At 41.6% G+C, this 22,528-nt stretch overlaps 1 protein-coding gene across 1 annotated transcript in view; it reads right to left on the minus strand.

The window, feature by feature from the left end:
• Hr96 (Nuclear hormone receptor HR96) overlaps positions 1–17,661 on the minus strand; it is a 119,688-nt gene extending 102,027 nt beyond the window's left edge. The window contains exon 1 of the mRNA XM_083126681.1: positions 17,531–17,661. The gene's annotated coding sequence lies outside the window, so the exon portion shown is untranslated. The remainder of the gene's footprint in view (positions 1–17,530) is intronic.
• Between the last annotated feature and the right edge of the window lie 4,867 nt (positions 17,662–22,528).

Raw genomic sequence — 22,528 nt, forward strand, 5'->3', positions numbered from 1 at the left:
GACATGAACTACAATCAATTTTCGGAAGGCTGCTCTACTTGCTGGAACGGTGACGATTTCGGATTCGTGACGATCGACATGACGAGAAAACCCAACGATGGAAAATACAGAAACAAAATCAACGACTTTCTAAACGTTGCAACGTTGTGAGAAACGACGTATATAAATAACGTCATGACGAAACGAAAAATCGAAGACGAAAATCTCAAGCTTCGCGATTACCTCGCGAAACGCTTCAAAGGTTGGAAATCCGAGAATCGCGGATTCTACGAAGAGAAGAAACGTCAGGATCAACCCGTGATCGATGCCATCAGCAGTCTAGGTAAAGAAATTAAAAGTGTCACGGAACAAAATAAAAATTTGATTAATGAACTCGTACCGCTCGCAGCTAAAAGTTACGCCGTACCCACACCCATTTCGAGCATTCCTTCGACACCGTTCGAACTGAAGGATGCACCGGCACGACGTCGAGCCATAGGTAGCACGTCGTCTTCGGATAAAATCGAGTTGGGACCTTTGGCACGAGACTACCTGAGCACGGGGAAATTCGACAAGGATGAAGTGTTCGGATTGTATCCCAGCATGGAAACCAGCGAAGGCGGCGGTGTGGTGTGGAAGATTGGGAAATCGAAGGTGACCTTCGAAGGCAACGACATTAAAGTCAATTTAGGCGACAAGGATAGTTGGACCAGGTATCCGGGTACGGTGGGACTGTGGGAACTCGTCGCCAAAAAGCAGCCGAAAGATTACACCGACGAAGATTACCAGAGTTACAAGGAAATTCTGATCATGACGGATGCCTTGTACCAGAACAACGACGCCTCGCAGAATAGGGTGAAATCGAGCAGCGGCGAGAAGTACAGGAATCTCATCAAACCGATTTGGAATCAGGTCAAAACAGGCAGCGGCGTCAGACGCTACAACACGCTACCCAAAGAATTTGTTTGGGTGGACGACGTTAGGAAACTCGTGGACCGATTGTTGGTGATAGCCGGCGAGGAGAATGCAGGCAATCGTAATTTCTACAACGAGAAGGTTGGCATCGTGGACATGATCAGCACGAAACTTTCGAACTTCATCGTGAACGACGACAAGGGCATAGGTTACCTGATCAAAATCATCAACACGCTGCCTCCGAAATTCTGGAACGTGGCCGAAGGAAAGGGACTCGTGAACGACATCATCAACAAGTTACATTTCGAGATGCATCTACCTGGCTACCAGTACTGCGGACCGGGTACCAAACTCGAGAAAAGATTGGAGAGAGGAGACAAGGGTGTGAATCCGTTGGACGCCGCATGCAAAGATCACGACATCGCCTACAACACCACGCAGACGGATCTGAATGCACGTCACGAAGCAGACAGAAAGTTAGAGCACGCAGCTTTCGAAAGATTCGTGAGTAGAGACGCATCGTTGGGTGAACGGGTCGCCGCACTAGGCACCACCATCGCCATGAACACGAAACAAAAATTGGGGTGGGGTATATAAATAACATACAGTAAAAAAAACAACATGGATTACATAACTAATTTGCCACCCGAGCTACTATCTAAAATCTTCAAGAAAGTAGTTAACGGAGATGTTAATAAACTTGTGATCATGGCAAGAACGATGCCGGAATTTCGCATCCCTTGTGAAATGGTTCTCAAGAACCTTCTTCGGGAGATCAGCGGCCTGAGGTGCGGTGATCTCAACATTCTGCTTTCGGCTGCAGGGGAAAAATTGGACGATAGGTCGGACGAACTGTACGAGGCGATGCAGGGAAGAAAATCGGTATACTGATGATTGGTACAAGTCTATGCAGGAGAAGGAAGATATCACTACGCTCATCCTCGCGTTTTCCGAAGCACGAACTTTCTTCCTCTGTTAAAAAATAATAATATATATACGTGTCAAAAAACTTGATATATAAATAACACACATCATAAAAAAATAATCTTCGGTATATATAAATAATACACATCGTGAAAAACAATTAAATTTCTCTCTAACACTCTGAAATTTTTTGATATGACGACCGAAAAAATAAGTGAGCTCCAAGCATTAAAACAAATGCTAAATTTGTCATTTGAGTATGTAAAAATTCGGGAATTGGAAGTCGACAAACCTTACACAATAACTTCCGGTTCAATCGTTTCTACCCAGTATGGTCCCAAGGTACGCCTGTTGCTCAACGCACAATACAGTCTATTTTTACCAGATCGATACGCTAACATGTTATCCGACGAGAAGCTATCTATTTTAATCGAGAACAAAACTCGAATCGTGTACAAGGGGACAAAGGAACTTCTTGGCAAGAAAACGAAGCACGTAATAGAATTTGTGTAACGAGTGCGAGGCCTTGAAAATATATAAATAACATACCGTAAAAAACTACACAAGAAAAAATCTCAGAATATATATATAAATAACATACCGTGAAAATAACACATAGAGCATCAACATGAAGCCCAAGGGTGTCGTGTACCAGATACCATACTCCAATCTAAAAAATCTAGGTACCCTCGATGGGTTACTCACCAAGAAACAACGCGAGAAGAAACGTTCTTGCTTGTCGAAAGGACACGGAATGAAATTACTTCTCAGCACACCTCAATTGAAAAGGTTGCAGCGTTCGCGGAAACAGCAAAAGATCGGAGGTTTCATATTCAGCATCCCGGCCATCCTGGCAGCATTGGGGGCCGTTGGAAGTTTGGCCGGCGGAAGTGCCGCCATCGCGAAAACCGTCATCGACTCGAAGAAGAACAAGGCGGAATTGGAAGAACAGAAACGTCACAACCTGGCCATGGAGAAGAAAAAGGGGAAAGGTATAACCAAAAAACAAAAAAGCAACCTCGATGCTTTGAAGAAATATAAAAAAAAGAAACAGAAGCACTCACCAACCGAGACATTGAATCTCTGATCGAACCGTTACAAATCAAACACTTCAGAGGAGTTTTCATGTCCGACTCGTTACCTTCAAGCGTGAAAAGAAGAGAATGCGGAGTAGTCAACTTGGACGATCAAGAAAATCCAGGCACGCATTGGATATGTTACCACAAAAATGATGATAAAGCATTCGTTTTCGATTCTTTCGGAGGTGTTCCACCTACAAATTTAGTCCATTATCTGAAAACGAACAAAACCTCCATATACTACAACGACGAACGCATTCAAGATTTCGGAGACGTGAACTGCGGTCATCTCTGCCTCTCCGTGCTCGCGTTTCTCTCTAAAATAAATAACCCTACGATCGAGGATTTCCAGAAAGCATTGTGGAACCTCAAACAGCATCACTAGGATGGGCGTGTTCCATCTCACGAGCGAATCTTCAATCTTGAAACTCACGCTGCACGACGACATCGTCTATCCTAAATCCGTGGCTCTGCGTGCATTCTACAGCATGTACCTCATACCTAACGTCACCCAGCACAACAACAAAATTAGCGTCGGAAGCGAACACATCGTCGTCACGCCAGGCCAATACAATCTTTCCACTTTGCAAGCTCAATTACCCAAAGGCACATACCTTTCTCAAAATTCGGTCACGCACAGAGTGGAAATCCTATCCGCGACGGAGACCGTGGACCTGGGCACCATGGGAGAACTTTTAGGTTTCGAGAACGACACGAAACTCGAAGCTGGCATCAAGCACGTAGCAACCAACATTCCTAAATTCTTGGCCATAGAGACTCTGAACGTACACTGTAACGTGGCCGAAGGTATGATCACGAAATCTTCGGACGGATTGTTAGGAAGTCACAAGCAGACGGGAATCATAGCCACTTTCAAACCAAGTTCCGAGTTCATGGAACCGATCATCTACACGCCCTCTTCGCCGATCTATTTTCCAGTATGTCGCAACCGCATAGACGACATAGAGTTGGTGGTGACGAACGAGAAAGGAGACGTGGTGGATTTCGCAGGTGCCACTACGACGGCCATCGTGGAGATCAACGTATAATAAATAACACGCATAGTGAAAATGGAGCAAATCGAAAGTTACGAATTGCAATCTTTCCCTCCCAACCGTCGCACGTTCGCCAATCTGAACGAAGCGAACAGGGAGATCGAATACGACGTGGACGTAGGCGATGGGTTCGTTCATCCTCACAGAGCGGACCTCTACCTTCAATTCGACGTGGTGAAGAAGGAAAGCGGAGACGCGTTTCCCGCAGCAGCAAACTTGATACTCGTGGACAACTTCGTGCCTCACCTGTTCTCGCAGGTGGAGGTGAGGAAACACAACACCGTCATCGACAGAATAGATTATCCAGGCATCACGTCGACGGCAGTGGGAACGTTGAAATTATCCAAAACGGACGCAGCGTACTACCAGGCCGGGGGATTCGAAGCCGGGACCAAAATATCGACGAAAAGTCACACGGTGCTCTTTCCCATGCGTCTGCTGCCTGGTTTCTTCTCGGACTACAAGGAGATCATGTGGAAGGGAGGACTGAGGGTCACGTTTCGAAGAGCGGCCAACGACAACGACGCACTGATGCGATACGCTACTTTGGGTCCGGACGGCACCACGCCGATAGCCAACACTTTACCCGAAGCGGCGAAATGCGTCATCCGGGGCATGGAATTGAGAATGCCGGTGGTGGAATACGAAACAAACTACGCCCTCAAGTACAAAGCGGAGATCTTAAAAAGTCCGCAGGTGTTGATTCACTTTCACGGTTACCAGTGCGTGCAGAAGATGGCGTCGGGAAGTCACATGGAATTCGACGTGACGACGCAGTTCAACAACATACAGTTCGACATGCCAGATTTCGTCGTAGTGCTCTTTCAGACCGGGCGCGATAAAAATCAGGAAAAAGATTCCAGCAAGTTCGACGACTGCAAGATCAAGAACGTTTATCTGAAGAATGGACGCAACGAAGTGTTCCCGCGCGAGAATTACAACCTCGACGTGACCAAAAACGATTACCTCAAACTTTACGAAGCGTTTTCGGCTTACAAACGCGTGACCGAGGGAAGCGTGGACATGTACTACACGCCCAGCGAATTCAAAGCCCGGAGACCCATGACCGTCATCAACACATCTAAGAGGAAGAAGGTTGTGGTCAACGATCGAACCAACATCAAGGTCGTCTGCGAGTTCCACGATGCCTTGCCCGAGGATACCCTATGCAGTGTCATCCTGATTGCAGAGAAGTCCTTCGCCTACGACGTGAAGAACGAGAGGGTCACAGAGCAGTTTTAACAAGTTTTTTAACATCTATTTTCTTGCACAATAAGAAATTTTCTGCACTAGCACAATCAGTTACAATGGCACAATACGAATTTCACTAGTTCAGATCAGTTACAAATGTCAATTTCATTAGCTATCAGCTACAATATCTTTTTTGCACTATAGCACGAGACAATCAGAAAATTTGCACAAAAAAATTTGTTGTTGTTTTTACACGTGAAAATTAACAATAAATTTTTTTTTTTATCGTTTCAGATGCTGTCGAAACATCAAAAACATATACACACACACTAAAAAATAAGCATGCAATTTTATTTACATACATTCTCCATCTTCATCAAGAAAATATTATAATAAACATAATTATTTTTATCTATATCTCACAATAAAACTCTATATCAAATAACACTAGAGTCGTTAGTACACGTTGCATGCATTACGGAGGTCCTCTGTAGGGTTTCATGGAAGTTTGGGGGAAAAAAAAAAACACGTGAAACTCTACAGAGGTGCGGTAATCTATAACCGCAGCCATTAGAACCTTTTTTACATTTTTTGGTTGGGCACCACGCACCCTGGCGAGGTTATAGGGGCCAGGCATCCTAAAAACAACAATTATTATTTTGTTTGTTTGTTTGCGTCACAACGTTCCCCCGAGAGAGGTTTACAAAGGTCACGATATACGGAGTTGGAAAATTACGATATGGCGCATTCGCTCGTTACTGTTGCCAGCCATAAATCTCTCTCTCTCTCTCTCTTCATCTTACACCAACGTTGGCATCTCTATTTTTTTTTTAGTTGTAAGTAAATTGCCAACACACTCTAGTTAATAATGCTACATATTATACACACACACACGCACACACATACTATATTACCATCCACCCATCTCTCTCTCTTTTACGGCAGTACATATTTGTTGTCGGCTCTCCTTGTTTAGTGTGTGTAGGTTGGCAATGCTGATTTTTACTTGAGGGGCGGTCAACCGGGTTGATTGCACAAGCAAAGTTGCCAGCTCCTTGCTTTAGGCTAGGTTAGACCAAAAAAAACCTTGGTGATTTTTTTTTCGAGTGAGGAGTTGGCAATGCTGATTTTTACTTGAGGGGGGGGTCAACCGGGTTGATTGCACAAGCAAAGTTGTCAGCTCCTTGCTTTAGGCTAGGTTAGACCAAAAAAACCTTGGTGATTTTTTTTTTCGAGTCAGGAGTTGGCAATGCTGATTTTTACTTGAGGGGCGGTCAACCGGGTTGATTGCACAAGCAAAGTTGCCAGCTCCTTGCTTTAGGTTAGGTTAGAGCAAAAAAGGCTGTGGGTAAGCTGTCGGTTGTTTAACTCTTCCCTCTCTCTTTTTTTTCTTGTAAAAGGCTATGGCAAAAGTACCAGTGGGTTGGCAACCTTGCTTTATGCACTGTAAGGCAAGCCTCAAGCAAGATTGCCAGCTCCTTGCTTTAGGTTAGGTTAGACCAAGAAAAAAAACCTTGGTGATTTTTTCGAGTGAGGAGTTGGCAACACTGCGAGAAAATACCTCAAGCAAGGTTGCCAGCTCCTTGCTTTAGGTTATCTTAGACCCAAAAACAACAACCTTGGTGATTTTTTCGAGTGAGGAGCTGGCAACACTGCTCACCACTTCAGCTCACCACAAGAGGACGTTGAATTCCCCAACCTGCACTACTGTGGAAAGATTCAATCGCACTCTGAAATCGCGCATGTGGTCACGCTTCACGCTTCAGGGAAGCTACAAGTGGGTCACTATTCTTCCGGAACTTGTTAACGACTATAATCACACACGGCACGGAACGATAGGCATGAAGCCAGCTGACGTTACCAAGTCTGACGAGCAACGTTTAATTTCTAGCGTTTACTGTCCAAAGTACACGCCCACGACAAAAAAAGCTAAATACAAAATTGGAGAACAGGTGAGGGTCAGTAAATTGAAGCGAACGTTCGACAGGGGTTTCACACGAAACTGGAGCACCGAACTTTTTACCGTGGTTCGAGTTCTACCTGGGAACCGTCACACGTATATAATAAAAGAGAGTGGCGGTGAAATTTTATTGGGGCGCTTCTACGAAGAGGAACTCTCTAAAACGAAACACCCCGACACGTACCTTATCGAAAAAGTTTTGCGCAAGAGAGGCAACAAACTTTTGGTGAAATGGCTGGGACTTCCGGAAACAAGTTGGATCGATTCAAACGAAGTGATTCTATGAGTACGTGGAATGTTGTGAAACGTTTACCTAATTCGGAAAGTCAAACGAGAAAAAAAAAGAACGGCGAATTGCTTCCCGACAGCATCCGCTGTCTGATCGTAGGTCCTTCGGGGTGTGGGAAAACGACACTGCTCGTGGACAATTTTCTCCTCGCACCGAATTGGTTAGATTGGAAGAACAGGCACCTGTACGTGTTCTCGAAAAGTTTGGAGCAATCCAAATACCAGCAACTGATGAAACTGTACGATGGTCTGGACATTGCAACGTTCGCCTCGGAAATAAAACCACTCGACGATTGTTGTGAAAATTCAGTCGTTGTGTTCGACGACGCCATCCTGGAAAATCAAAATGAAATTCGCAACTTTTTCACGCAAGGTCGTCACAAAGGAATGGATTGCTTCTACCTAGCTCAAACGTTTTCCAAAATTCCAAAACAGTTAGTACGCGACAACGCTAATTTCATATGTTTGTTTCGTCAAGATCACACCAACCTCAAGCACGCGTACGATGACTACGTAGGCGGAGACATGAACTACAATCAATTTTCGGAAGGCTGCTCCTCTTGCTGGAACGGTGACGATTTCGGATTCGTGACGATCGACATGACGAGGAAACCCAACGACGGAAAATACAGAAACAAAATCAACAACTTTCTAAACGTTGCAACGTTGTGAGAAACGACGTATATAAATAACGTCATGACGAAACGAAAAATCGAAGACGAAAATCTCAAGCTTCGCGATTACCTCGCGAAACGCTTCAAAGGTTGGAAATCCGAGAATCGCGGATTCTACGAAGAGAAGAAACGTCAGGATCAACCTGTGATCGATGCCATCAGCGGTCTAGGTAAAGAAATTAAAAGTGTCACGGAACAAAATAAAAATTTGATTAATGAGCTCGTACCGCTCGCAGCTAAAAGTTACGCTGTACCCACGCCTATTTCGAGCATTCCTTCGACGCCGTTCGAACTGAAGGATGCACCGGCACGACGTCGAGCCATTGGTAGCACCTCGTCTTCGGATAAAATCGAGTTGGGGCCTTTGGCACGAGACTACCTGAGCACAGGGAAGTTCGACAAGGATGAAGTGTTCGGATTGTATCCCAGCATGGAAACCAGCGAAGGCGGCGGTGTGGTGTGGAAGATTGGGAAATCGAAGGTGACCTTCGAAGGCAACGACATTAAAGTCAATTTAGGCGACAAGGATAGTTGGAACAGGTATCCGGGTACGGTGGGACTGTGGGAACTCGTTGCCAAAAAGCAGCCGAAAGATTACACCGACGAAGATTACCAAAGTTACAAGGAAATTCTGATCATGACGGATGCCTTGTACCAGAACAACGATGCCTCGCAGAATAGGGTGAAATCGAGCAGTGGTGAGAAGTACAAGAATCTCATCAAACCGATTTGGAACCAGGTCAAAACAGGCAGCGGCGTCAAACGCTACAACACGTTACCCAAAGAATTCGTTTGGGTGGACGACGTGAGGAAGCTCGTGGACCGATTGTTGGTGATAGCCGGCGAAGAGAATGCAGGCAACCGTAATTTCTACAACGAGAAGGTTGGCATCGTGGACATGATCAGCACGAAACTTTCCAACTTCATCGTGAACGACGACAAGGGCATAGGCTACCTGATCAAAATCATCAACACGCTGCCTCCGAAATTTTGGAACGTGGCCGAAGGAAAGGGACTCGTGAACGACATCATCAACAAGTTACCTTTCGAGATGCATTTACCTGGCTACCAGTACTGCGGACCGGGTACCAAACTCGAGAAAAGATTGGAGAGAGGAGACAAGGGTGTGAATCCGTTGGACGCCGCATGCAAAGATCACGACATCGCTTACAACACCACGCAGACGGATCTGGACGCACGTCACGAAGCAGACAAAAAATTGGAACACGCAGCTTTCGAAAGGTTCGTGAGCAGAGACGCATCGCTGGGTGAACGGGTCGCCGCACTGGGTACCACCATCGCCATGAACACGAAACAAAAATTGGGGTGGGGTATATAAATAACATACCGTAAAAAATAATAATAATAACAACATGTCTCGTATAACTGATTTGCCACCCGAGCTACTATCTAAAATATTCAAAAAAGTAGTAAACGGAGATGTAGGGAAACTTGTAATCATAGCAAGAACAACGCCGGAATTTCGCACCCCTTGTGAAATAGTTCTCAAGGACCGTCTTCGGGAGATCAGCGGCCTGAGGTGTGGTGATCTCAACATTCTGCTTTCGGCTGCAGGGGAAAAATTAAACGAGAGGTTGGACGAACTGGAAGAGGCGAGGCAGGGAAGAAGACGGTACACAGTAGATTGGTACAAGTCTATGCAGGAGACGGAAGATATCATTACGCACATCATCGCGTTTTCCGAAGCACGGACTTTCTTCCTCTGTTAAGAAATAATAATATATATACGTGTCAAAAAAACTTGATATATAAATAACACACATCGTGAAAAAAAATAATCTTCGGTATATATAAATAACACACATCGTGAAAAAAACAATTAAATTTCTCTCTAACACTCTGAAATTTTTTTTGATATGACGACTGAAAAAATAAGTGATCTCCAAGCATTAAAACAAATGCTAAATTTGTCAGTCGAGTATGTAAAAATTCAGGAATTGGAAGTCGACAAACCTTACACGATAACTTCCGGTTCAATCGTTTCTACCCAGTATGGCCCCAAGGTATGCCTGTTGCTCAACGCACAATACAGTCTATTTTTACCAGATCGATATGCTAACATGTTATCCGACGAGAAGCTATCTATTTTAATCGAGAACAAAACTCGAATCGTGTACAAGGGGACAAAGGAACTTCTTGGCAAGAAAACAAAGCACGTAATAGAATTTGTGTAACGACTGCGAGGCCTTGAAAATATATAAATAACACCGTAAAAAAACTACACAAGAAAAAATCTCAGAATATATATATAAATAACATACCGTGAAAATAACACATAGAGCATCAACATGAAGCCCAAGGGTGTCGTGTACCAGATACCATACTCCAATCTAAAAAATCTAGGTGCCCTCGATGGGTTACTCACCAAGAAACAACGCGAGAAGAAACGTTCTTGCTTGTCCAAAGGACACGGAATGAAATTACTGCTCAGCACACCTCAATTGAAAAGATTGCAGCGTTCGCGGAAACAGCAAAAGATCGGAGGTTTTATATTCAGCATCCCGGCCATCCTAGCAGCATTGGGGGCCGTTGGAAGTTTGGCCGGCGGAAGTGCCGCCATCGCGAAAACCGTCATCGACTCGAAGAAGAACAAGGCCGAGTTGGAAGAACAGAAACGTCACAACCTGGCCATGGAGAAGAAAGGAGGAAAGGGCGTGATGAAGAAGTTTAAAAAAAGAAACAGAAGCACTCACCAACCGAGACATTGAATCTCTGATCGAACCGTTACAAATCAAACACTTCAGAGGAGTTTTCATGTCCGACTCGTTACCTTCAAGCGTTAAAAGAAGAGAATGCGGAGTAGTCAACTTGGACGGTCAAGAAAATCCAGGCACGCATTGGATATGTTACCACAAAAATAATGATAAAGCATTCGATTTCGATTCTTTCGGAGGTGTTCCACCTACAAATTTAATTCATTATCTGAAAACGAGCAAAACCTCTATATACTACAACGACGAACGCATTCAAAATTTCGGAGACGTGAACTGCGGTCATCTCTGCCTCTCCGTGCTCGCGTTTCTCTCTAAAATAAATAACCCTACGATCGAGGATTTCCAGAAAGCATTGTGGAACCTCAAACAGCATCACTAGGATGGGCGTGTTCCATCTCACGAGCGAATCTTCGATCTTGAAACTCACGCTGCACGATGACATCGTCTATCCTAAATCCATAGCTCTGCATGCATTCTACAGCATGTACCTCATACCTAACGTCACCCAGCACAACAACAAAATTAGCGTAGGAAGCGAACATATCGTCGTCACGCCAGGCCAATACAACCTTTCTACTTTGCAAGCTCAATTACCCAAAGGCACGTATCTTTCTCAAAATTCGGTCACGCACAGAGTGGAAATCCTGTCGGCGACGGAGACCGTGGACCTGGGCACCATAGGAGAACTTTTAGGTTTCGAGAACAACACAAAACTCGAAGCTGGCATCAAGCACACGGCAACAAACATTCCTAAATTTCTAGCCATAGAGACTTTGAACGTTCACTGCAACGTCGCGGAAGGAATGATCACGAAATCCTCGGACGGATTAGGAAGTCACAAGCAGACGGGAATCATAGCCACTTTCAAACCAAGTTCCGAGTTCATGGAACCGATCGTCTACACACCCTCTTCGCCGATCTATTTTCCAGTATGTCGCAACCGCATAGACGACATAGAGTTGGTGGTGACGAACGAGAAAGGAGACGTGGTGGATTTCGCAGGTGCAACGACCACTGCCATCGTGGAGATCAACGTATAATAAATAACCATACATAGTGTAAAATGGAGCAAATCGAAAGTTACGAATTGCAATCTTTCCCTCCCAACCGTCGCACGTTCGCCAATCTGAACGAAGCGAACAGGGAGATCGAATACGACGTGGACGTAGGCGACGGGTTCATTCATCCTCACAGAGCGGACCTCTACCTTCAATTCGACGTGGTGAAGAAAGAAAGCGGAGACGCGTTTCCCGCAGCAGCAAACTTGATACTCGTGGACAACTTCGTGCCTCACCTGTTCTCGCAGGTGGAGGTGAGGAAACACAACACCGTCATCGACAGAATAGATTATCCAGGCATCACGTCGACGGCAGTGGGAACGTTGAAATTATCCAAAACGGACGCAGCGTACTACCAGGCCGGGGGATTCGAAGCCGGGACCAAAATATCGACGAGAAGTCACACGGTGCTCTTTCCCATGCGTCTGCTGCCTGGTTTCTTCTCGGACTACAAGGAGATCATGTGGAAGGGAGGACTGAGGGTCACGTTTCGAAGAGCGGCCAACGACAACGACGCACTGATGCGATACACCAACTTGAACGCCGACGGCACGCCGATAGCCAACACTTTACCCGAAGCAGCGAAATGCATCATCCGGAGCATGGAATTGAGAATGCCTGTGGTGGAATACGAAACGAACTATGCCCTCAAGTACAAAGCGGAGATCTTGAAAAGTCCGCAGGTACCGATTCACTTTCACGGTTACCAGTGCGTGCAAAAGATGGCATCCGGAAGTCACATGGAATTCGACGTGACGACGCAGTTCAACAACATACAGTTCGACATGCCAGATTTCGTCGTAGTGCTTTTTCAGACCGGGAGGGACAAGAATCAGGAAAAAGATTCCAGCAAATTCGACGACTGCAAGATCAAGAACGTTTATCTCAAGAACGGCAGGAACGAAGTGTTCCCGCGCGAGAATTACAACCTCGACGTGACCAAAAACGATTATCTCAAACTTTACGAAGCGTTTTCGGCTTACAAACGCGTGACCGAGGGAAGTGTGGACATGTACTACACGCCCAGCGAATTCAAAGCCCGGAGACCCATGACAGTCATCAATACCACAAAAAGAAAGGAGGTGGTGGTCAACGATCGAACCAACATCAAGATCGTCTGCGAGTTCCACGATGCCTTGCCCGAGGACACCCTGTGTAGCGTCATCCTGATTGCAGAGAAGTCCTTCGCCTACGACGTGAAGAACGAGAGGGTCACAGAGCAGTTTTAACAAGTTTTTTAACATCTTTTCTTGCACAAATAAGAAATTTTTTGTACTAGCACAATCAGTTACAATGGCACAATACGAATTTCACTAGTTCAGATCAGTTACAAATGTCAATTTCATTAGTTATCAGTTACAATATCTTTTTTCATCACTATAGCACGAGACAATCAGAAAATTTGCACAAAAAAATTTGTTGTTGTTGTTACACGTGAAAATTAACAATAAAATTTCTTTTTTTTATCGTTTCAGATGCTGTCGAAACATCAAAAACACATACACACACACTAGAAAAAAGCATGCAACCTTATTTGTAACACACACATATTCTCCATCTTCATCAAGAAAATATTATAATAAACATAATTATTTTCATCTATCTCACAATAAAACTCTATATCCAAAAATATCACAACATCAAATAACACTAGAGTCGTTAGTACACGTTGCATGCATTACGGAGGTCCTCTGTAGGGTTTCATGGAAGTTTGGGGAAAAAAAAAAAACACGTGAAACTCTACAGAGGTGCGGTAATCTATAACCGCAGCCATTAGAAAACTTTTACATTTTTGGTTGGGCGCCACGCACCCTGGCAAGGTTATAGGGGCCAGGCATCCTAAAAAAAAATAATTATTATTTTGTTTGTTTGTTTGTGTTACAATACGGAAATAATAAAAGGCATACGCGCACGCGCGCGCGTGTGTGTATGTGTGTGCCACATCGTTCCCGAAAGAGAGAGGTTTACAAAGGTCACGATATATAAACATTTTTGGTCCCGGACTTGGAAAATTACGATAAGGTACACTCATTCTTCAAAAATAAGAGGATGAGAAGATAAGAGGATGAGAAGATGAGAGGATGAGAGGATGAGAGGTTTACGAAGGTCACGATATATAAACATTTGGGTCCCGGACTTGGAAAATTACGATAAGGTGCACCCATCTTTCAAAAAATAAGAGGATGAGAGGATAAGAGGATAAGAGGATGAGAGGATGAGAGGATGAGAGGATGAGAGGTTTGTTTTTTGCGTCACAATACGGAAAATAATGAGAGGCATACGCGCGCGCGCGTGTGTATATGCCACATCCTTCCCCCAAGAGAGAGGTTTACGAAGGTCACGATATATAAACATTTGGTCCCGTTGATTCCAGCACTCCAACTTCATCTCTGATGTTGACGACAATGTTCTGAAGGTGGAGAGAATAAGAGGATGAGAGGATGAGAGGATGAGAGCGCGCGCGTGTGTATATGCCACATCGTTCCCCCGAGAGAGAGGTTTACGAAGGTCACGATATATAAACATTTGGTCCCGTTGATTCCAGCACTCCAACTTCATCTCTAATGTTGACGACAATGTTCTAAAGGTAGAGAGGATGAGAGAATAAGAGGATGAGAGGATGAGAGGATGAGAGGTTTACAAAGGTCACGATCTACAAACATTTGGTCCTTGAAGAATGAGAGAATGAGAGGATGAGAGGATGAGAAGATGAGAAGATGAGAGGATGAGAGGATGAGAGGATGAGAGCTCATCTTTCGCTCATCACTGCTTTTCTGCACCCGTGAAACATCGTCAGCGCAATAAATGAGGCGCGGAACAGGGAGAGAAAGTGAGTTTTTCAAATTTTTTTGGTCGTTTGGTCAAGAAATCAGAGTTGGGGTCAAAGGCATATTTAGCATCTTAAGAATAGCGAAGAATGCAAACAAGAAAAAGGAAAACAGAGAAGAGGAAGAGGAAGGGATTATCTACGAAGTGAAATGTAAAGAGTGTCAGAGTGTGTACATAGGAGAAACGAAAAAGAGGCTGAAAGGAGATGAGGCTAAGCAGATAGAAAGGGAGAAGAGAATACTAGTGAGAAAATGGAAGGAGTCCAAAGAAATAGAGATGAAAGGTGAAGAAGACACAATGAACTGGAATGGGGGACTGAAGTTAAACAAATAATGGAAGAAGGTGATAGAAAGAGTGAAAAGGACAAGAGAGAAAGAGGAGAGAAGAAGGAAGAAGAATGAAGGAAAAAGAGCATGAGATAAAGAGTCCAACCACATTCTATATGGAAGTAAATATGTTTAGTCTTTTAGGTGAAAGTACAGTTGACAAGGGAAAGTCACCTGCTAGAATGTTCCAGAACAACTTTCTAATAGTCTGGAGGGGAGTAATGTTTGTGTATATATATCGTCCTGTTTTTGTATCTTGTTACATTTGTACTTGGTGCAGAGTCTGAAGAAGACCTTGCTAGAAGGTTGAAACGTTACGTTCAGTTTATGTTTTATAATAAAATAAATTACTGCCTTGGTCAGCATATTGAGTTTTTCAAACAATATCTCTTGTTACCTTTTTTCGGGTGACTAATAAACTGATTAATGCAATTATATCGGCATCATCATGCGAACTTAGCAAAGGAACGAGTGTTCCTTGCTGCGTGTCGCGTGCATCTTGTCTCTTCGACAGGGTCGGTAATTATTTTTTTTAAAGAAACAAAACAAACTGTTTTTTTTTGTTTTGAACATGTTTTAAATGTTTTAGACAGTGTTTTAAACAAGAACCGATAAAAAAATGTTTTAAAAAAATAAAACGTTTTAAACATAATGCCAAGAGGACTTATTTTCTAAGAATAATGATTAATAAAGAATCTGCTAATCATCCAAGGATGGACTGTGTTCCTATTATAAAGTAAATACTTGACTAACTTCTTAAAATACACATGCATTTTAGTCTTAAATCTCGCATGTAGGCTTCAACTAATCCATAGTTGCCAGACCCACTGAGTCTACGTGGTAGCTATTCTGTCTTTTTTTGTTTTGTTTTTTTAATATATTTTATTGTGAATGAGACTGACATTATCAACAATGTGCACATTTTGCAGTGTGTTAAGTGAGGAACAAAACGGTTTCATTCGTGTAGTATTCAATTTTTAAAATATTTTAAACACCTGTAAAAAACAGCCAGATGTTTTAAACGTGACCTACGGGTATTCATCATTATATGTTTCTTTGCTAATTCAATATACATTTTCAGCCACTGAACAGATTTGTATACGCAATAAACAGAATAACACGCCTTTAATGAAAGGCATAGTTATAAAACATGCAAATAACCACAAACTATCAAACACCAAGTATCAAAATGTGTTTTAAACAAATATGAAAAATCATGTTTAAAACAAGTTGTTTAAAACACTTTTGTTTTAAACATACCAACCCTGCTCTTCGGTGTGAAACTCTCGTGTCTCGTGCCTCTTCGGTGTGAAACTCTCGTGTTGCATGTCGCTTGTCGCGTCCGCGTGTTTCTTCGGTGTGAATTCTCCCTAATGGATTTATTTTGTCTCGTCTCCATTTTAAAAGCAGTCTCGGATTTTGTATGATAGTTTATTATACATTAATCACAACGGTTATTTAAACTGTAGGCCCAGTCCCGATTAGCCTATCTATGCATAAAGTGGACTTAAAAACTCCAACTCAACGGTGAGAACGAATGGTGACTTAAAGAAGACGAAAGATAAACAACATCCGATGGGAGGGATTCTCCAACGATCTGATACTAAAATTATCCCCCATTAAAATCTTAATGGAGGGGGAAATTCCTTTGTTGTAACAAGAAAGATAAGAAATTACATTTGACCTCAAACATTACATTACTGAGGATAATGTACCTATAAACATCTTTGTAAACACATAGTGACAAGAGGAAGATCTTTATGTAATCCGCTTTGTTTCCTACCTTTAATTGGCATTGCCTACCTCCTGCGTTATTCTATTCCAGTCTACCTTAAGTAAATAAAACAAGCTTTAACAGTAGTTATCTGAAAGAATATCCGTTTTGTGTATGTTCATTTCTCGAGATGAAATCTCCTGCCTCCATCGCTATGTAATCAACCTCTTACATAAAGTGTAAACTCATTGAGGTTATCTATTAAATGAACAGGTGTGTTAGAGATTTTAAAAAATACCTACTCACCGGTGATGATATATATTTCTGAACATATTTAGTATAAAAATTGTTAACAATGTGTATAATGAGGGAGTATATATTAGGGGAGGTTAAAATGACATGCCTCTATCCAAATTCGGCGCAAACAGCTGATTAGCAAACTTTAAACCCTAACAAAATACCTTAATTTGCCGCTTCAATATTTTTACTTCATTCGTTAGCACCATCCGGAAAACACCTACTACCACATTTACTTCCCGGTTTCACGAATGTGCAACTTTGTGATTCATTGACCCACCACGAAAAAAGTGACGAAATAATAAGCTTAAGAAACGACCTGATAGAATGAATGGATTTTTTTTTATTGCGTAACACACGGAACTGGCCGTAGGTAACTAGATAACGTCGAAGGCTTGCTGACACTGAAAATTTTATCTCGATCAACCTTTGGTACGAGAAATTCACCACGTCGCCGACTCCAATCCGCGAAGCATGATCTCACAGATATCTGCAAATAAGCTTACCTGTATTTTCACTGTCTCGACAACTGTATTTCTATTATATTATGCGAGACACCAACATGCAGTGAATATTAATTCGATACACCAGCTAAACACCAGGCTTGAAAATCGGATATGTGAGAAGTCTAGCACACAGATGGTTGCTATCAAAAAATCACCTTTAGTCTCAATCATGACTCACTGGGTCAAAATTCTACATATCTAACACGTGACTGTAATCACTTCTAAGAAAGAAAAAAAATCTTGACCATTCGTATGACATCACATACCCATTAGATATGAGAGGATAAGTAACAGCTTGTCTGTTTAACTAAATTATTAAATAAAACGGTTAAAAGTTACGGGAAAGATATGCTTGCGTCTGCTTTTCAATGTGCAAACATTTTTATTTTGATTAATACTTACAACTTGTTTAATAAATTACTCGTGAAATTTCTTACCAATCCAGATGTTTTAAATACAACTACACAACATTAGGAACAGTTCTATGGTGTATAGTTGGTTGAAGTAATTAAAAAAATATTTTGGTGTAATGTTGAAGAGGCAATGAGTTAAGGTTTTGCAAGAAATTCTTCCATATTACAGATGGTTCTTATTCATTTGTTCATTACTTAATGTCATAGGGAGAAAATATTCAAATATTCTAAAATATGTTGTTTACAGAGTGTAAATGTTATACATGTTCCCAGATTGGCTATACAATAGGTTAATAGTTTAAGTATCTGAACAAGAAACCAAGCAAATGAAACCACGTGATTTATCAATTACAGGGCTGACCTTGGTAGGTGTGGGATCTGGGGCAAATAATGTGCATGGGGCCAACAACAATTTGGATTAATTCAGAGATTTTAGCTTCTGTCTTAAACATTATATTTGTAATAAATAGAGGCACATATTTTTGGTAATTAAGAAAGCAAAATTTCGGTACAAAAACAGAGTCTATTTCGGGTTCAAAAGCGGTAAATAAAATGAAATTTCGGTGTTATAGCGGTGAATAATCACATGAAAAGTGCTATATAAAATGACATTTTGGTTTTAAAATTGTGAATATAATCCTAAGTTTGATTTAAAAACTGCACTTATTACACAAAATAAACTTATCCCTTCTAATAGCACATTTATGAAGTTACCAGAGTATTAAGTTTATTCCTGTGTAAAGGGGTTTATTTTTGCTTCTCAAATATTTACAGCAGAATTAATCAATTTTCCGTGAATTGCATAACTCACAGGATACTTCAGACTTCAGAAAGTGTCGCGTCGGTATATAAACGGTAAATTTCGTGTTTAAGAGTTAATTTCGCTTTTTGCAGTTCATTTCGCATTATTTCGTGATAAAACATGGTCACAAAATGCATCTCACACCTTTCAAAAACATGAAAAATTAACACTACAATGTGTTTTTTCACATTTCGTTTTTTTCGTCAAAAACGAAATATGCATGCCCCTAGTAATAAACTATTTGTTCTATATTATAACATGCCTGCCTTGGGTTGCCTTTACTATCATTATGACACTGGTTAACTTTAATACATAAAAATGAAAGAAGAAAAAAACAATTACACAGTATAAAGATAAACAAGTGCAGTGCGTTCGTTTTGGCTTTGGGCCGAGATAGCGCATGACTGCAGACGACGCGGCAAGGCGCGGATGCCGGCATTTTCGACCCGTTACGTCCGCTTATTTTTACGCACGTATCTTCAGCATCAGACAATTGTACTTATATTGCATAATGAATACTAACCTGCGTTATAAGAGTTATTCAAAGTGGTGGCCAACTGCATTCACTCATTCCCGGCATCATTTGATGAAATTTTGATTGACACGCTAAAGTTCATCTTCCGTAATTCTTGAAAGATCTGTTCGTATATTGTCTTTCAGTTCATCTATAGTGTGGGGATTGTTTCTATAGGCTCTATTTTTTTTAGGATTCGCCACAAATAATAGTCAGTTAGATCCTTACTTCTGCTTGCAGGACTGTAGAAACACTGCCTGGGTAAATTTTATCCAACGCGCGGTCATACGTTTCAGTATCGTATTCCAACATGTTATTTTTTCCTCGTTTTTATCAAATGTGTGATTCAATTGAAATGTTCAAAATTAATAAAATTTTATTAATCAATGACTGTATTTCTAAGTACATGTCTTAAAACAATTAAAATTCGGACTTAAGAAGTAACTTTTCATCTGAGTATTTTTACCCACCGCGCGTCCTTACGTTATGGCAGAAAACGCTCTTCTTACTGTCTTTTCTTTCTCATATTTTCTCAAATTTATCTTTGCGTAATGAAATAAAAATGTTCAAACTTAATAAAATTAGGTTATTCATTGAAGATATTATTATTTACATCCTTTGAAACAATTAAAATTCGTACTTACGTAGCAATATTCTTCTGTATATTTTTTACCCAGCGCGCGTACTGCCGGCTTAACCATGGCAAGAAAACAACTTGCAAGCAGAACAAATATATCAAATCAAAATTTCATCAAAATATGCCGGAAATGTGTGAATGCAGTTCGCCGCCACTTTGAACAACTCTTGTAACACAGGTTATTACTCTTCATGCAATATAAATAGAATTGTCTGCATGCTAAAGATATGTGCGTATAAATAAGCGGGACGTCATGAGTCGAAAATGCCGGCATCCGCTCCATGCCGCGCCGTCTGCAGTCACGCGCTATTTCGGCTCAGAGCCAAAACGAACACACTGTAGTACTCGAACTATTGTGCAGTGAAACACATCATTGTTCGGACATACAGTTACTCACAATGTTGTTCGTACAGATGAAGTGTGAGAACTAAATGAAAGCAAAAATTAGAATAAGCCTTAGTACGTTAGATATTCTCCCTACATGTAGTTCTAACACACATGTTGATTTATTTACAACCGCTTGTTCCACAACAAACTTTATTAATAACAAAAAAACATACATTTTATCACAAACATGCTACTTTCATGTCACATTTCTGTTCGTGCAGTTGCAATGAAAAAAGAAAAACAAACATAAAAATGTTACAAAATGAGACAGTTTAATAGATGCATAACCCTTGGCCTTAATAACTGCTTGGCATCTCCTGTGCAGATGCGACCAAGGTCTTGCAGATGTCTGGGCTGATTCCCTCTCATTCTAAAGCAACGGCCTCTTCAGATCTTCTTTTCTCATGTTTACGGACACGTTTCTTCAAAAATGTCCATAAATGCTCAATCGGATTCAGATCTGAAGTTTGAACTAGTGTTTTCAACTGCTTTGGTTCATTGAAAATCAACCAGTCCCTGATGAGTTGAGCAGTATGTTTGCTGTCGTTATCCTGCTGGAATGTGAACATCCGTGACAACCCTACTTGCTGAGCACTTTTTTTCACGGTATTCTTCAGGATATTTTTACAGACATGTTTGTCCATGATTCCACCTATTGCTTGCATTTTCCCAACTCCTTTAGTCGACATACAGGCCCAGATCATAATGGATCCTCCACCATGTTTTACCGTAGACGTTATATTGGCAGCATTGTCCTCCGTATTTGCCTTCCTCCACACTCTGGTCACACCATCTGATCCGTGCAGATTTATTTTGGTTTAATCGGACCAGATCACCTTGTCCCAAAACTCCTGATATTTATGTAAATGCTCTTTAGCAAATCTAACTCTGTCGATACGTTTGCCCTGTACGAACAACATCGTGAGTAACTGTACAGATATAAGCCTCCCGATAGCGTAGTGGTTAACGATGTGGTCTTATAATAGATCCTAATATACTTACAAGGGTCACTAACTCGCAACAATTATAGAAGTTATTTTAACAATACTTATTCTCATGACGTTAAAGCAGAATCTACATTGTAGTTCTCTTAGCAAGATAACGTTTCGAATAATTTGGTCACTTTTTCTATTCGATTATTAGCGGTGGTGAGGCTACATTTAATGCATCTGTTCTATAGGCACAATTAGAACAAAAAGTAAAACAAAAATAACCCGTGGCTCAACAGCCCTTGAAGGGCCTAGGCCGATCTCCCGACTGCCAGTTTCCCTCCCACAATCCTACCTAGAGGTGTGGAGATCTTCAACCGGTAATGGGTTGAAGAACTCACGATGGTGGGTTTCCACCGGTCCTATACACAGGCCGAAAACGCAGAGACTGAACACAGGCGGACTCGAACCCATGCCATCCCGCAGTCGGAGTCCAAAGCATAGTGCCTTAGACCGCACGGCCACGGAGCAGAACTAGAACTAAAAGTAGTTATTGGAAATTACTCACTAACGGGAACTAACTACATGTTCTCCCCTATGCCTTCTTAAGGATTCGTTTTCATTCAGTGTAAAATATATTTGGCGAATGGGGATATAGATATATATTTAATTATGAAGTATTAAGTCAGAATTATTGAATGATAATTTTTAAAACCTAATGATAGGCATAACGTCCAGCTAAAATTTAAACTGTTCAAAAGGGAAGCACTTGTAACTTCGCCGTGTTTTCAATTGCACTATAATAACAAAAAGTTTGATGAATAAAACATTCTAGAGGGGTAAAGCAAAAAAATATTTCGACACCATACTTTAGTCCATATCTCCTTTCCTTAGAGGAAGAATGAGAAAAAAGAGAAGGCATTGCGAAGAGATGAAAAAGATGGCCAGGAACAGAAAAAATGGAAAAAGTATCGAATAATATACTATATGGGTGTCGATGTTTGCTATGCTGTATGGAACCATTTATAAGACTCGTAACAAAAAAAACATGAGGGTATGAATGAGGCATGGCAGTGTGTTTGAGCACGCAGTTTTCATTACACGTGGTTCATCCAGAATACATTAGGATTAGTAATTTACTTATCTTTAAAATTAGACGCGCAAGAAACGGAAATAATATCGATAAATGATATGGCTTCGATTTCTAGTTCCCGCTGACAGACGAATCGATTGAGAATATTTATTTATTTATTTTAAGTATTCGATTATACTGCTGAAAAACAACATACAAGCCTTATACAGCAGTTTCTTACAAT

This window comes from Lepisma saccharinum, chromosome 8 (genome assembly GCF_977018435.1).
Source record: "Lepisma saccharinum chromosome 8, izLepSacc3.1, whole genome shotgun sequence".
Classification (NCBI taxonomy): domain Eukaryota; kingdom Metazoa; phylum Arthropoda; class Insecta; order Zygentoma; family Lepismatidae; genus Lepisma; species Lepisma saccharinum.